Here is an 18051-nt window from a genome sequence, read left to right on the forward strand (position 1 = left end):
ACCATCCCCAATTTCTTTCACCTGTAAAACGCTAATCCTAATCCACCACTGAACCTTTGCATTGTCATCCCCTTTCATATCCTCTCAAGCATTCTAACCAAACCACAACCAAAAGCAATTATCAGCAAAGCCGCTCATTGCCAAATCACCAGCAAAGCAAAGGATTTGAATAGGCATATACACAAAACAAAAAAAAAAACCAAAAGCATAAGCACATTACAATATCAGATTAAAATCTCAACCCCCAAGCACGGTCTCGGTAAGCTTCCATGGTTGCCTTCACTGATAACTCATCTTCATCTGCAAACACCCGCATAAAGCCGAGCCTTTAAACCGTTTTCTTCTCACCAGCTCCACGCCTTCATCTTCTTCCTCACCAAACAGCACACACGCACATAGTCTGTTATACGAATTAAGGAGATAACGATGGAAAACAAGAGAGGGAAGAGTGGTGTTGCCGGGACGATTAGCAGTCGAGAGAATCCGCGAACGGAGAGGGTGGAAAGCGATGCTGGTAGCGCCGGTGAGGAAGCGCGCTCCAGTTAGAGGCGACGGTGGCCGGCTCTGGCAGAGGCGGCGGCAGGAGGTGCCCAGCGTGGAAAAGCCTCAACCCTAGGCTAGTGTGGGAGAAGCGAGGGAGTGAAAGCAGTGGCGCCGCGGTCGTCAGTTGGGCTGGTGGCGCGAGTTGTCGCCGGCGAGGCCAAGGCGTGTGCTGGTTGAGGCGATGGTGGCCGGCGCTGGTGTAGGCGGCGGCGAGCCCGCGAAGAGAGTAAGAGACCTTGGGTCTCTGGAGAGTGTGTGAGTCGTGGGAGTGAGCTTACGGGAGAGTGTTTGAATCTGAGTGGGTGAGGAATGGAAGGGAAGGTGCCAAACCCCTAGGAGATTCTAGGTTAGAAATCACCCGGGTGGGCCAAGCCCATAAATAACGCACGTTAAGCCTTTTTAGAACGTTCGTCCCCTACCTCCTCAACGAACGTCTGTCCGTCCACTTCTTGGACGGACCTTTGGTGACCAACTCCCAACCGAACGCTCGCCAAAAACGAACGCTCGCGAACGCTCGTCATTCAACGACAACAACGAACGCTCGGTCCAACGAGCGCTCGTCATTCAACTCCTGACCGAACGCTCGAGCGCTCGTCATTCAGCCCTTTCCCAACGAACGTTCGTCCCCTACCTCCTCAACGAACGTCTGTCCGTCCACTTCTTGGACGGACCTTTTGGTGACCAACTCCCAACCGAACGCTCGCCAAAAACGAACGCTCGCGAACGCTCGTCATTCAACGACAACAACGAACGCTCGGTCCAACGAGCGCTCGTCATTCAACTCCTGACCGAACGCTCGAGCGCTCGTCATTCAGCCCTTTCCCAACGAACGTTCGTCCCCAACGAACGCTCGTCCCAGCGAGCGCTCGTCATTCAACGCCAACAACGAACGCTCGTCCCAGCGAGCGCTCGTCCTTCAACGTCCCAAACGAACGCTCGCGAACGCTCGTCATTCAACAACAACAACGAACGCTCGGTCCAACGAGCGCTCGTCATTCAACTCCTGACCGAACGCTCGAGCGCTCGTCATTCAGCCCTTTCCCAACGAACGTTCGTCCCCAACGAACGCTCGTCCCAGCGAGCGCTCGTCATTCAACGCCAACAACGAACGCTCGTCCCAGCGAGCGCTCGTCATTCAACTCCAAACCGAACGCTCGTCCTTAACGACCGCTCGCCATTCAACCCTTTCCCAACGAACGTTCGTCCCCAACGAACGCTCGTCCCAACGAGCGCTCGTCATTCAAATCTAAACCGAACGCTCGTCCCCAATGCTCGTTCCTCCTCCTCATTCTCAACAAACGTTCGTTAATCCCCGAAACGAACGCTCGTTATTTCACTTCATTCCCAACGTCCGTTTATGATCCACCCAACGCTCGTTATTTTTATTCGTTTGTTTTTCTTATTTCATTTTTATTCTATTTCATTTATTTTGTCTATTTTATTTCATTTTTTTTTATTTCTTTTATTTTATTTTATTTATTATTTTATTTTCTTCTATCTACTCATTCTACATATTTACTTATCCTAAAATATATATTTAATAATGCAATATTTACAATTTAAATAAAGTAATTTATCAAAAATATGTTTTAAGGGTTTAGGCACATGTGTGATCGCACGCATCGTCCTTGTGCTGAAAACCTTTTCTCTTTCTTAAATAAAATTACAAAAATATGTTTTAATGGTTTTAGGCACATGTGTGATCGCACGCATCGTCCTGGTGCTGAAAACCTTTTCTCTTTCTTAATTGAAATTACAAAAAATATGTTTTAAAGGTTTAGGCACATGTGTGATCGCACGCATCGTCCTTGTGCTGAAAACCTTTTGTCTTTCTTAATTGAAATTACAAAAATATGTTTTAAAGGTTTAGGCACATGTGTGATCGCACGCATCGTCCTTGTGCTGAAAACCTTTTCTCTTTCTTAATTGAAATTACAAAAAATATGTTTTAAAGGTTTAGGCACATGTGTGATCGCACGCATCGTCCTTGTGCTAAAAACCTTTTCTCTTTCTTAAACAAAATACAAAAAAAGGTATAAAATCTTCAAAAAACCCAAAAACATCAACAATTTTAAACAACAAATAGTCTTGCTACCCAGAACTACGTGATCCTTGATTCTCCATCAAAAGTGGAGATACGTAGGAGCAAGGCTAGCCCTTGTCAGGTTCACTTTCCCAAAAATCCAAATTTATCCGTAATCATTTTCCAAACAAAATTTTCTAAACAATTTTCAAACAAATTTTCAAGCAGTTTTTTAAAAGAACTACGTAACCCTGATTTCTCATTTTGAATGAGAATACGTAGGAGCAAGGTCAATCCTTGTCGGGCCCAGAAAACTAAAAAATATGTTTTGTTTATTTTAGAATTTTATTTTAGGGGATAGTCAAACATTTTGAAAATCACATCATATTCGTGCATTTAGTTAAAGGTACTGCCTTAGGGCAGGCGTTGTGGGGTGCTAACACCTTCCCCACGCGTAACCGACTCCCGAACCCAATCTTTGGTTTTCGTGGACCGTGCTTTATCGTTTTATGGTTTTTCCGTAGTTTTCCAAAATAAACTATGGTGGCGACTCCAAAATCTCTTTTTTCTAAAACCGATTTTCTTTTTGGGATCGTCGTCCCGTCGCGATTCCGGTTGCGACACGTGGTACTTTAATTTAAGAAATGCATTCGTATTTTTAGTTCTTCACGCACTTACTTTTAAGTGTTCTTTACGCATTCATTTTAATGGGCCTCCATTCTCGGTTTGCATTCAATTGTTTAGTTCAATGTTGCATTTTAATTTGGTTCAAGCACTTTTCATTTTAATGTTGTCTATTTTGCTTGGTTGTGATATTTTAGTTATAATTTTAGCAGTGACCAATCAATTTAATTATGTATCTGAAATCGTTTCTACATTTTTGTTTGTATTCAAACTCTTCACCAACCCCCCACTGCGTGTTTGACCTGAGACTCGAACCACATTTGGTCCTTGAGAGACGACCTAGGAGTCACTTCCTAGCACTATACTGCATTTTTAATGCACATCAAATTTGATGGGTCGCGACAGCTCGTATCAATGACTTTAGCCATTTTCATAAACGACCTTCAAAGAATAATAGGAACCCTTTCATCCTTCATCTCGATCACCACAAAGTCCACCAAGAATTTTAGTTCTCCAACACAAACCATAACATCCTCTGCTATACCATACGGATCCTTTGAAGAGCCATCCGTCATTAACAAATTCATCTTTATAGGCTTGACTTTAAGATCACCTATTTGTTCAAGTAAAGAATAAGGCATTAAATTAACGCTTGACCCTAAATCAAGTAGGGTTTTATTTACCTTTTTCTTTTCTCTGACACATGGAATGGTGAAACTTCCTGGATCTTTCTCTTTTGGAGGGAGTAGCTTCTTCTTGACCGCTTTGTAATTATTTGTCTCCTCTTCTCTATGTCTTTTCTTTGTGGAGACTTGTTCCATGGGTTTTGTATAATTTGCAATTTGTTGTAATATCTCCTTCAAAGGTAAATCACCCTCCAATTGTTTGAATATTTCAGTAAAATGCCCAAATTGTCTCTCTTTCTCTAATCTCTCATAATCTGTTGGAAAAGGAAGAATATCTTCAATTTTTATCTCTTCTCTCTCTTCTTTTTCTTTTCTCTCTACTCTCTTTTCTTTTTCCTCTACTCTCTTTTCTTCTCTCTCTACTCTCTTTTCTTTTTCCTCTACTTATTAACAAGGAGAATTAACCACCTAGCATCCATAAGTCCGGCTTTGCATCTTTAGGACTAGTCATGAGTACATCTTGATATGTAGCTTTATCACTGGTCTTTGTCTGTTGTTCCTCTTTGAAGACATCAACAACCACCCTTTCTTCTCGGTCTTGAAGCACTACTATTCCTTCATCTACATCAATGATGACTTTGGCCGTTTTTATAAACGGTCTTCCGAGAATAATAGGAACCCTTTCATCCTCCATCTCCATCATCACAAAGTCCACCAAGAATTGTAGTTCTCCTACACAAACCATAATATACCATAAGGATTCTCTGAAGATCCATCCGCCATTAGCAAATTCATCTTTATAGGCTTGACTTCAAGATCACCCATTTGGTCAAGTAAAGATAAAGCCATTAAATTGACACTTGACCCTAAATCAAGTAGGGCTTTCTTTACCTTTTTCTTCCCTATGATGCAAGGAATGGTGAAACTTCCTGGATCTTTCCAACTGTTGAGCTATAATCTTATTCTGAGCAAGCAAGGCATCATTGATTGCAATTATAGAACCCCTTTCTGTTGGATAGGATTTCCTCTTTCACTGTGCAACTCATTGTCATTAGTAGCCATATTCTCTATCAATTTAGTTGCTTCCTCTGGAGTCTTTCATTTAATATTACCTCCTGCTCAGGCATCTAGCATCAACTTGGTTTGTGAACCAAGACCTCCAAGGAAAAGTAAGACTATTGTTGCTTCATCAAAGCCATGCGTGGGAGTTTTTCTCAACAAACTTTTATAATGATCCCATGCTTAACCTAATGACTCTTCAATTCCTTGTCTAAAAGAAAATATCTCTTGCTTCCCTTTACTGACTTTAGATTGTGGGAAGTATTTGCTTAAAAGCTTTGGAACCACAACTTCCCACTCTGTAAAGCTCCCTTTTGGAAAAGTTTAACCATAACTTAGCATTGCCTCCCAATGAGAAAGGAAACAAGTTAAGCTTGATTGCTTCATCTGGCACCCTATTTATCTTCACAGTGTTACAAATTTCATTAAAGGTAGTGAGATGCTCATATGGACTTTCATGTGATAGCCCATTGAATTGATTACTCTTTACCAGTTGTATCAATGCTGGTTTCACCTCCATGTTTGCATCATTGACCTCAGCCTTGTTATACTGTTAAAATGTTGAGGGCCAACCACAGTGGTGTAATCTGGAAGAGTTTGTCTACCATTATTCTCCTCTGCCATATTTTCAGTGCTTTGGTTAGACCTTGGTGGTGAAGGTTGTGAAAGTGTTTTTGGAGGAGGGAAAAGTTCTCTAGATGTACGGATTCTTCTCCTCCGTCTACTCTCGTCCAAGCCTTCAAGAAGAGGTTCTGAATTTTTCTTGCTTCTAGTGCGAATTGCTTCCTGCATACACAAGAAAACAAGTTCCTAGAAACAATTGTTAGCACCAAAAAAAATAGAAAAGATAAACTAAAAAGATAACAAGATATAAATAAAAAATAAAAAAAATAAATAAAAGATAAAAAGATAAAAAGATAAACAAAAAGATAAAACAATAAAAATCAAGTCAAAGTTAATCAATAATCACATAAATAGACTAGTTAAACCACGAGTCCCCGGCAACGACGCCAAAAACTTGATGAACAAATTTTCAATCCCCAGCAACGGCGCTAAAAACTTGTTAAACCCTCGCAAGTGTAACCGAATCGTATCAACTAATAATCCTAGTAACACCAAGTATCGTTCTCCCACAAGACTCATGGCCTAGACAGTTGTGTGGTTTGTTGATTAACTAAGACTTGTAAAACCGATTGATTAAGATTTAAGTGCAAATACTCAAAAGTAAATATGTATGCACGGATTGATCAATGGTAAGAAGAAACAAAACACGTGAATTGAAATATATGGATGATTATGTTGTTGGGGTTTATCAATTTCATCCTTATCTACTCTCATGTATTTAGGAATTCATCTTTCTTCATTAATTGTTAATTCCACTTTCTAAATTACCTTAAGCCCGATGTCTCGGCGAAGAAAGCCTAATCATAATCACTAGTTTACAATGTCTTGTGATGGAAACCAATTCCCAGTTGGAAACGTGTAGAAAGAGGCTCCAGACCAGAGGAAACCAGTAATGAATGATGGTGCAGCGGATGGATGAAATGATGCAGTATTTGTGGTGTTTTAATGGAGGAAAGGTGTATGGGTAAAGCCTCACAGCTTAGAGGGCCTTCCTACAGAGGAAGGAAGCTTGAGGAATGGAACAGTGAAACACGACAATCACTAGCAACGCCCTCCTAGGCGTCATCATAACCATAGAGACCATCATGTGGAACCTAAACTTGACCTTCCACCCTTCTATGGAAGAGACAATGTAGAAGAATACTTTGAGTAGGAGATGAAGGTCGAATAGATTTTTGAGTGCTACCACATAGATGATAAGAGGCGAGTGACCTTAGCTAATTTGACCTTTCAAGGAGCAGCCCTCTATTGGTGGACATCCATCATAAGAGATCAAAAGATGCATGGCGACTACACCATCCAATACTGGAATGAATTGAAAGCAGCCTTACACAGAAGGCATGTCCCAGCCTATTATGCTAGAGAAGTCATGGACAAGCTCCATCGACTTCAACAAAGAAACATGAGTGTTGAGGAATACCGGCAAAAGTTAGAATTACTCATGTTAAGAGCTGGGATAAAAGAGGAAGAGAAATTCACCATAGCTAGGTTCCAAAGCGGTCTTAACTATGAGATCAGAGATAAGGTAGAACTTTTACCTTATTTAGATCTCAATGATTTTGTGCAGCTATGTGTGAGAGTGGAAGAACAAATTAGAAGAAAAGCTTCCACTAAAAGGAACTACCCTACCACCTCTGACTATAGGACAGATCCTAAGAGGGAGGGTAGTCCAAAGAGGTATGAAAAGCCTCAAGAAAAAGAAACAGAAAAAGAGAAAGTGAGAGGTAAAGAAAAAGAGAGAGAGCGAGAAAGAAATACCTTTCACAAAGAATCTTCAAAAGAAACAAGGGGTAGAGAGACCAAATGCTTTAAGTGTGGAGAGAGAGGACATTATTCTTCTGAGTGTCCTCACAAAAGGTCTACTTATCTCTTAGACCATCAGAGTGAAAGTGAATATTCTTCTAGTGACTCAGATACTTCTATATCTGAGGAAGAAGCCTTACCTTGTGAAGGTGAGTTATTATTGGTAAGACGACTTCTTGGAAGTCAAACCCATGAACTAGAACAATCACAAAGGGAAAACCTATTCAGAACAAGATGCAAAATCTTTGAAAACACTTGTTCATTGATTGTGGATAGTGGTTCCTCTTGCAATTGTTGTAGTTCTAGAGTGGTACACAAATTGGCCTTACCTATTATTTCTCATCCCAAGCCTTATAAGCTTAGTGGATAACAGAGGATGAAGAAATAGTAGTGAACACACAGGTAACCATACCAATATCCATTGGCAACTATGAAGAAAATGTTTTATGTGATGTTGTTCCAATGGATGCTGGGCATGTATTACTTGGTAGGCCATGGCAATTTGATCATAATTCCACTCATGATGGCTATACCAACAAAATAACTTTCTTCCATAAAGGTAATAAAATCACATTGATTCCTCTTACACCTGAACAAGTGAAAGAGGATGAGATAATAATCAAAGAAAAAATTGAAAAAGAAAGAAAACAAGAAAATAGGTTGGCCAAGCAACCTTCTCAAGAAAGAAGAAGGAGACAAAGGTATGCATGTTGTTAACTTCTTCATTAAAAGGTAAAAACCTTGAATCTTCTTCTCAAAAACATCACTTTGTTTCTTCATTTTATCATGGGGAATGTTCAAAACAAAGTGCATTCAAAAAAATATTAAAGGCCAATACTTCTTCTAAAACCATTTTTGTCAAAAGGCCTTCATTGTATCTTCTTATCTTTGCATATACTTCATTCATCATACTAATTTTTGCTATTTTTTGTAGATATATTTTTGATCCCGGTGGCCAATATCACCCAAAGTTATGCTTCTTTCTTTCTTCCCGATTTGAGGACAAATCGTTTTAAAGAGGGTGGGAATGATGGCAACCCCTTTAGGGACTTACCATCCAAAGAAGTATCAACTTCACTCTAAGACCAAGAAAGGGAAGTTGAATAAAGGACTTAATCTTTTCTTTCTAAAAATCTTAGAATGTTCTCTTTGCTAAATACTTTTACATTGCTTTTGTAGAATATTAATAAAAGGGAGGAACCATGTCTAAGCAACTCCAAAAGGCTGCCACGTAAGAAAACCAAAGAAGCACAAATGAATGGTTGGTGTCCACGACTTTTGCACTATGTCAACACCCAAAGACAGCAACTCCATCTTCTCCAAATGCTTTGCTGAGTTGGCAACTACAGCTTGCTCCCCAAGCTTCCTCCATCTGTTTTACAGCATGTGCACATTTAAAATAACTTGCACAATACATTTTAGAAGCTCTCCTTCTTCTATAAATAGAGAGCTTCATCACTTGTAAATGCAACTTGATTTGTAGTAAAGAAATGCTGCCAATTTTCAGCTTTCACTCTCAAGTTCAACCTTGTGCTTTGTTATCTTGCACCTCCTCTAGCTTCTTTCCCCTTTGGAAAGCTTGCTGAGCTAGAATTCTACCAAACACAACCACTCAAACACCTTCAGCATATTATCAAACACCTACCGTGCATCCAGAAATTCCACTGCATTCTCTCAATCCGCTGCCACTTCTCTGAGTTTTGGAGCTTCTTCTGCATATCCTGGAGTAGCTTCCATCATCTTGTCTCCCTAGCAATTTATCATGCATTATAGTGAACAGAAGGTTAAAGGCAACCAACCATCATACTCCTATGTCTAGGTTTATACTACTATTGGGAAAGATTTCCAGATCTAGATTTCCCCGTATGTGTCCATATCGACAAAATCAATGATCATGACATTGAATGAGTTAAACAATGCATGCTTTGAGTAAAGAGGAAAAACCCTAACAATTAATGAAGGAAAGCATGTATCTTAAAGAAGATTTCGAACAACAAATTTCATACATGAGAGTTTCAAAAGGATTACATTGAGTCCCCAACAACAATAAATGTTTAGTTCACCATATTCATGGTGAAACTAGATGAAATACCATGAAAGAATGAAAGATAAAAGCCTAGAATGTTGAGAAAGGAGCTGTAGCATTCAAAATCCTCCTCTGCGGGATGTGATGAGTCAATATTTTATTCACTTTACTTAGTTTAGTGTGCTAGAATTAATCAGGGAATTGTGCTTAAATGTCCGGTATTTTTCCGTTTTTGCTAATTGTGCTTAATTTGACCAAAAATTCTTATTTTAATTAATTTGAATTATTTGAGCTAATTATTTTCATCATTGATTGTAGGAAAAATTTTGGAAATACAATTTGGGACATTTGGAGGTCAAAAGAAAATGCCACATCAAATATATTTTAAAATAAAATGAAAGAGAGGTGTGGATTTAAATTATGGAGGTGCACACAAGAAAAAAGAGGTTGCACGTGAGAGAGGGAGAACATGTCATCACTTGTTGAATTTTAAGAAGCAAAATTGGCTTGGAATCATCACACCACACGGCCTAGGCAACCAGCTGTCAAGGAATCTTCTTTCTCTTTTAAAGTAAAGGACACCAATGGAGGGGGCCACATTGAGGGAAGCCCACGCTCACAGTCCAGTAGAAACAGCGTCCACGCTGGATTCATTTAGAAGAGCACGTGGCTGGAAGGGAGGTGCACAACACAGTAGCAGCTTTAAAGAATGAAGCAACACGGCCCACACTTTTTTTCCATCCAGCAAACCACCCGTCCAAGGGGCCTTCATTTTGGTGTGCATGGAGAGGAAGGGTGCTACGTCCAGCAGCACACGGCCTATGAGCAAAGAGGAGGCAGCAGCGTTGATTCATTTACAGGAGAGCTTCATGCGTGGGGTGACGAACAGCAGAAGCAAGAAGGGCTCCTTCACGTCCAGCTTGCGAGATCTTCGTCCAGCAGAAGTCCAGCACGTGGTGGCAGCATAATCTCGTCCGCAGCTGGTCCAAAGAAGTGAAGCATGCAGCTGGTCCAGCAGCTTTGAAGAGGCTTCACGTCTAGCAAAAGCAGCAGGAGCAGATTGGTCACGCGTCCAGCAGCTCCCATCCAGCAAGCACGTCATCATCCAGCAGCAACACCACACGGCTTTCAATCCAGCAAAGAAGACCGAGGCCCACATCCAGCACGAGCAAGGGAGAAAACTGGGTTGATCCACTCACGTTCCAGCATCACTCACGCTCCAGCATTTTACAGCAATGCACTAGGGAGAGGGTCACGGCCCAGGTCCAGCAGGTGTGTGCTTGGAGAAGAAGGGAGGTGCAGCTGGTCCACGGGGGTTTGAATCCAGCAGAGGAAGTGGCTTTCATTTTCCAGCAGCTTGGGGTGTGCACAGTGGAGAAGCAAGTCCAGCAACACGCGTAAGGGCTGGACAGATGGCATATGAGGGTTTAAAAACCTGTGGAGTTGAAAGAAAAAAGAGAGCCGCCAAGGGGGGAGGAAAGTAGCAGTGAGGAGATTTTCATTTTTATGGCTGAAGTATGTAGCGGATTGAGAGAGAAAGTGGTTGTGTCGTGGCCTGCGGTGCACATGGTCAAGGCTAGAATAAAGTAGGAAGCTGGTGTGCACATTTACTCAGTTTTTCTTTGGCTGGGAACGTTGGGATTTTGAGCAAAAGAAAATGTGAACGCTGTTAGAGGTTGAAGCAAAATAACACATTTCATTTCTTATTCTACTATCCAAGCATTTATTGTTTTCTTTCTAAGTGTTGTTCGGTGATGATTCATGAGGAATGTTGGTTTAATTTTTCATTGAATGAAAAGTACATTTTAATTTAGTTGGAAGCCGTGCACACTGTTACGACTAAGTAGCCTTGCTTTTATTTGATTCTCCCTTTCTTTCTTTAGAGAATAGTAGTAGAGTGATTAGATAGACTAGCTGTCACGGTTTGGCATGGAGAAATGGTGTTGCTGCTGTCACGTGATTTAATTTGGATGGTGATTCAACATTTTGGAGATTTCTTTCTTTCTTTTAAGTTGTGCTGGACGGGAATGGATGAGAGAGGAGAGACATTGATTTATTTAGGTGGAGAATGCAGCTGCCATGTGGAGAAGAATCCACTTTAGAAAGTAAAAGTGGATGGGTTATTGGTGATCCACGTGAACAAAGAAGAAGTGGCCCACTTGTTGCATTTCTTTTAATTCTTTGAGAATGAAGACTAAATGGGAGTAGTAGTTGTCATTTAAGAGAAGGTGTCACGGCCAAAGAGGAATAAAGGGAAGCATTTCAATTATTTCAATTTTCTTTGAATGGAATGGAAGAGTCACGGCCAAGGAGTATTTTTTTTAGAAGCAATGGCAAATTTCAATTTGTTTTGATAGATGAATGGGTCACGCAAGAGGAGTTTTATTTTCTTTTATTTCTTTTGCCTTAAAATATTTTATATTATATGTTGAAATGATTTTCTTCTTTTTGGTGGTGAATGTTGATGGACAAATTTATGAACACCAAAATATGATGTCACAAACTTGTTTTTCAATCGGCAAGTGTGACCGAATCGTTCAAGTAATAAACTTGGTAAGACCAAGTATCGTTCTTCCCAAAGGACTCACGGCCTAGTTTAGTTGTGTGGTTTCTTGATTAGCTAAGACTTAAAGACGAAATATTTAGATTTTTATATGCAAAAGACGAAAATTAAATATGTATGCATGAAGTTTTGATCAATGGCAAAAAGCAAAAGATAAACACTTTCAATGAAATATATGTATGAATATGTTGTTGGGGGTCAATTTCATCTTATCCACTCTCATATATTTTAGGAATTCAACATTCAAATCATCATTGTTAATGCCACTCTCTAAAGTACCTTTCAAGAAGGCTTCTCCCTAATCACGAGTTCATACAATTCCTAGCATTCCTAATGATCAGTTCATAAGTGCAGGAGCTTAACGACAACCAATATCATATTGGGAGAAATTCCCCGGATCTAGACTTCCCCGTACGCGCCCGTATCGACAAAACCAATAATCATGCATCGAATGAGTTAAACAATGCAAGCATTAAGCAAAGAGGAAAAACCCTAACTAATGATGAAAGAAAGCATAAGTCTTAATTAAAAGATGTAAAAACAAATTCCATATATGAGAGCTTCACAAGATTACATTGATTCCCCAACAAACATACAGAGTTTAGTTCACCATATTCATGGTGAACCTAGATGAATTACAATGAAAGAATGAAAGATATAGAAAAACCCGAGAAAGAGAAGAGGAGAGCCGTCACCATCTCCCAATCTACCCCCAAGGGGTGAAAAGTGTGTTTCTGCTTCTTCCCAGCCAAAGATACCTAACCCTAGGAAACCCTAAATCTTCATGCTTTGACAATCATATTCAAAATCAAAAACCCTAGAATGAACAAAATGCATTTTACTTACTTGGGTGGAGATACTAGATGCAATGAGAATGCTTCCAAGCTAGAATGCTCTCTTCCAACCCCAAACTTTGATGGCACACTAGTGAAAAAGTGAGTGGAAGAGAAATTTTCTTAAGAGGGAAGAGTGAAAAGATGTGGAAAACCTTGGAGAAGGTATGTGGGAGTGTTTGTGCAGAGAAAAATCTGAAAGTGTGAAAGAATACGCAGCTTAGGGTTTAAAAATACCCTAATGGGCTCGGGTCCCGCTAAGGGGAACTAAAACCCAATCTGCGAGAGTACCGCTCAGCGGCACTTTCGTGATGTGTTCTTCTCCTTCTTTTCTTAACCTACGTGCCTCCTAAACATGCCCCCCACTGGCTTCCTGCAATTCAATGTTCAAAATGCTTATGCAAACCCTAAATAAAACAAACAAACAGAAATATTCAATCAACTGGGTTGCCTCCCAGGTAGCGCTTGTTTAACGTCACGAGCCTGACCCAAAATCCACCAACACCCATCAGTAGGTGCAAAATTTTCTTACCAACACCCATCAGTAGGTGTTACAGCCATTGTATCCTTTAGTAGATACTTAACCACCTAGCATCCTTCAGTAGATGCTATATTCAACAAAATAAATACAAAAATAATGTTCACAAATTAAAAATTACAAAATCAAATCAAAAATTCACTGGGTTGCCTCCCAGCAAGCGCTCTTTTAATGTCATTAGCTTGACCCAATAAAGTTCAAGTTCCATCTTCTTTATAGTTGATGTTGTCATTCCACCAACTCCTCAGCTGTTTCCTTTGAACTGTTTTTGTTCTTCTAGAATATGGAGACTCTATCTCTATCATCTCCTTCTCTTTAAAGCCCTTCACAACCCACAACTTGTTCTTGATTCTAACAGGTGTGCCAAGTTGGAGTCTTCTTTTCTTCCAGTCTCTAGGAATTACTTCTCCTCTTCCAATCTCTTCTTCCTGGGGTACCTGAAACAACAAACAATGGTTACCTGAAACCTCAAGATTTTCATCTTTACGGCTAGTCATGGGTGCATCTCGAAATGCAGCTTTATAACTAGCTTCTTCCTCCTTTGCTTGCGTCTCATCTTTGAAGACATCTACCACCACTCTCTCTTCTCTGTCCTGGAGCACCACTATACCTTCATTTACATCTATGATAGCCCTGGCCGTTTTCATAAACGGTCTTCCAAGTATGATAGGTATCTTCTCGGTCTCCATCTTCATCACCACAAAGTCTGCCAAGAACTGAAGTTTGCCAACACAAACTATAATGTCCTCTACAATCCCACATGGCTCCTTTGAAGATCCATCGGCCATTACTATTTTAACCTTTGCAGGTTTCACTTTAACATTGCCGATTTGCTCCAGTAAAGAATAAGGTATCAAGTTAACACTTGAACCTAAATCAAGAAGAGCTTTCTTTACCTTTTTCTTCCCTATAGTACAAGGGATAGAAAAACTGCCTGGATCTGATGCTTTAGGAGGGAATGACTCTTTTTTAACAGTTATACACTCTTTTGCCTCATCATCTCTACGTCTCTTCTTTGTAGAGATTTCTTCATCAGATTTTGTGTAAACTGCAATTTTCTGTAGAATCTGTTCCCAAGGTGCTTCATTATCCACCATTCTGAATAATTCTGTGAAGTCCATTTGTTTCTCTTGATTTATTGGAAAAGGAAAAATGTTTTTGCTCTCTATTTCTCTTCTTTCTTCTGTTTCTCCTTCTTCTAACTCAATTATCTCTTCATTCACACTCTTTACCACTTTGCATTCTTCTCTGGGGTTAACCTCAATATTAGCCCCAAAATTTCTATTTGGCCTTTCTTCCAATTGCTTGGTAATCTGACCCATTTGAATCTCCAAATTCTTTATAGCAACTTCAGTGCTCTTTTGAGAAGATTCAGTTTTCTGTATGAATTGCTGAAGAGTTTCTTCCAACCTTGTTGATCTTTCATTAAGCATAGATAACTGTTGCCAAAAGGTTGGTTGCTGCTGCTGCTTATTATATTGATTTGCTTGCCCAGTTTTTCCTTGACCAATGCTTGGATGTGGTTTCCACCCTTGATTGTAATTCCCTTGACGGTATGGAAATTGATTAGCCATGAAATTAACATCCTCCACGGCTTCCACTGGAAAAGCACATTGACCATTGATATGATCACCTCCACATAATTCGCACAACTGGGTTTGTACCTGTGCAGCAGTTTTCAACTCTTTAGGTAATTGTGCAAGAGTTTTAGTCAGAGTCTCCAGCTATTGAGTTAGAATTTTATTTTGAGCTAGCAAGGCGTCATGTGTCTGTAATTGGAGAACCCCTTTTTGTTGCATAGGAGCTCCTCTCTCACTGTGCAGTTCATTATCACTAGTAGCCATGTTTTCTATAATTTCTGTGGCTTCCTCTGGAGTTTTCCATTTAATATTGCCTCCTGCTGAGGCATCAAGCATCATCTTGGTTTGTGAACCAAGCCCTCCAAGGAAAGTTAAGACTACTTCCTGTTCTTCAAAACCATGCGTGGGTGTTTTTCTTAGCAGACTTTTGTATCTATCCCATGCATGCCCCAATGATTCTTCCATGCCCTGCTTAAATGAAGATATCTCTTGCTTGCCTTTTGTCACCTTTGATTGTGGAAAGTACTTGTTCAAAAACTTTGTTACCACTGCTTCCCACTCTGTGAAAGTTCCTTCTGGAAAAGAATTCAACCAAAGCTTAGCATTGCCTCCCAATGAAAAAGGAAACAAACTAAGTTTGATCGCTTCGTCTGGCACCCCATTGATTTTGACTGTGTTGCAAATTTCATTAAATGTAGTAAGGTGCTCATATGGGCTTTCATGAGATAACCCATTAAATTGATTGCTCTTTACCAGTTGGATCAGTGCTGGTTTGACCTCCATGTTAGCTGCATTGACTCTAGGTCTAGTTATGCTGTTAAAGTGCTGAGGTCCAGCTATATTGGTGTAATCAGCAAGAGTTCTTCTAATATTATTGTTCTCCATATTTTCTGTGCTATTGTCAGAACCTTGTGGTGATGGTTGCAACAGATTTTCCGGAGGAGGGAAAAGTTCTCTAGATGTTCTGATTCTTCTCCTCCGTCTACTGTCTTCTAATCCTTCAAGCAGAGGTTCTGTTGTTTTCTTCCTCCTAGTTCGAATTGCCTCCTGCATACACAAGAACACAAAACCCTAGAAAAGATTTGGTTAGCACAAAAAGATATAAGAGAAGATATAAGATTCAGAAAATAAAAACAGAAAACAGAAAAATAAAATAAAATAAAATCAAATAAAATACAAACTGAAAAATATAAACAGAAAAATAAAATAAAATAAAAAAAATTCGAAAGTTAAATTAAAAAAAAAATAAGTCAAAGATAATCAATAATCACACAAATTAACCAGTTAAACCACGAGTCACCGGCAACGGCGCCAAAATCTTGATGGACAAATTTATGAACACCAAATTATGATGTCACAAACTTGTTTTTCAATCGGCAAGTCTGACCGAATCGTTCAAGTAATAAACTTGGTAAGACCAAGTATCGTTCTTCCCAAAGGACTCACGGCCTAGTTTAGTTGTGTGGGTTACTGATTAGTTAAGACTTAAAGACAAAATATTTGGATTTTTTTATATGCAAAAGACGAAAATTAAATATGTATGGATGAAGTTTTTGATCAATGGCAAAAAGGAAAAGATAAACACTGTCAATGAAATATATGTATGAATATGTTGTTGGGGGTCAATTTCATCTTATCCACTCTCATATATTTTAGGAATTCAACATTCAAATCATCATTGTTAATGCCACTCTCTAAAGTACCTTTCTAGAAGGCTTCTCCCTAATCACGAGTTCATACAATTCCTAGCATTCCTAATGATCAGTTCATAAGTGCAGGAGCTTAACGACAACCAATATCATATTGGGAGAAATTCCCCGGATCTAGACTTCCCCGTACGTGCCCGTATCGACAAAACCAATAATCATGCATCGAATGAGTTAAACAATGCAAGCATTAACCAAAGAGGAAAAACCCTAACTAATGATGAAAGAAAGCATAAGTCTTAATTAAAAGATGTAAAAACAGATTCCATATATGAGAGTTTCACAAGATTACATTGATTCCCCAACAAACATACAGAGTTTAGTTCACCATATTCATGGTGAACCTAGATGAATTACAATGAAAGAATGAAAGAGATAGAAAAACCCGAGAAAGAGAAGAGGAGAGTTGTCACCATCTCCCAATCTACCCCCAAGGGGTGAAAAAGAGAGTGTTTGCTTCGTCTCTGCCAAAGATACCTAACCCTAGGAAACCCTAAAGCTTAAATACCATTCGTAAATTACAAAAACTTAGGTCCAAGCCCATTAAAGTGCCGCTCAGCGGTAAAATACTGCTCAGCGGTAAGTGCGTGTCTTGCTTTCTCCCCTCAGCGGCCATTTTGCCCCTCAACGGATCTCTCGTGAGTGCCTGAGTGCCGCTCAGCGGTAAACTGCCGCTGAGCGGTGACTTCGACTTCTCCTTTTGCACTTTTTGATGTCTTTTCTGATTTCATCTCTCTCCTTCTTCACTTCTTTCACCAAATTCACCTTAAAACCTGCACAAAAACACTGAAATCAAGCATAAACCTGTCCAGCTCTCTTATTTCTAAAAATATGAAGAAAAGCATGATTTCAAGCTAGTTTCTAAGTATAAAGGTTGCTTTTAGTGTCAATATTTATCATAAAAATAATAGTTTTTCAACTGTTATGTGTAGGATAGCTTACAACATTGTGCATTTAATGTTCTAGTTTAAGTGTTGCATTTGAATGCCTTTAATTGTATTCAGTTGTGTTTAATTTCAAGTTTTAATTTAGTTCATTTAAAATCACAAAAAACATTTTCAAACCCCCCCACTACGTGTTTGACCTATTGACTGAACCACATTTGGTCCTTGAGAGACGACCTAGGAGTCACTTCCTAGTTTATACTGCATTAATTTTGCAATCAACTTTTGTGTGAGGTGCGACCCTCTCAACATTGAGGGGTGAAAGAGTGTGTTTCTGCTTCGTCCCAGCCAAAGATGACTGACCTAGGTTAACTAAAACCTTATATAGTATTCTAAAAATTACAGAAAAGTAGGCCCAAGCCCAAAATAGTGGCCAGCAGTAAATACCGCTCAGCGGCAATAGCGTGTCTTTTATTCTGCCCCTCAGCTGCATTTTTACCCCTCAACGGTGCCAACGGGTCCTTGAAAGTGCCGCTCAGCAGTAATTGGCGTTGAGCGGTACTTGCGGCTTCTCTTCTTTTGCACTTTTTGTGTCCTTTTCTGATTCCATCTTTGTCCC

This window comes from Vigna umbellata, chromosome 4, assembly GCF_029865625.1.
Source record: "Vigna umbellata cultivar VRB3 chromosome 4, Vumbellata_1.0, whole genome shotgun sequence".
NCBI lineage: Eukaryota > Viridiplantae > Streptophyta > Magnoliopsida > Fabales > Fabaceae > Vigna > Vigna umbellata.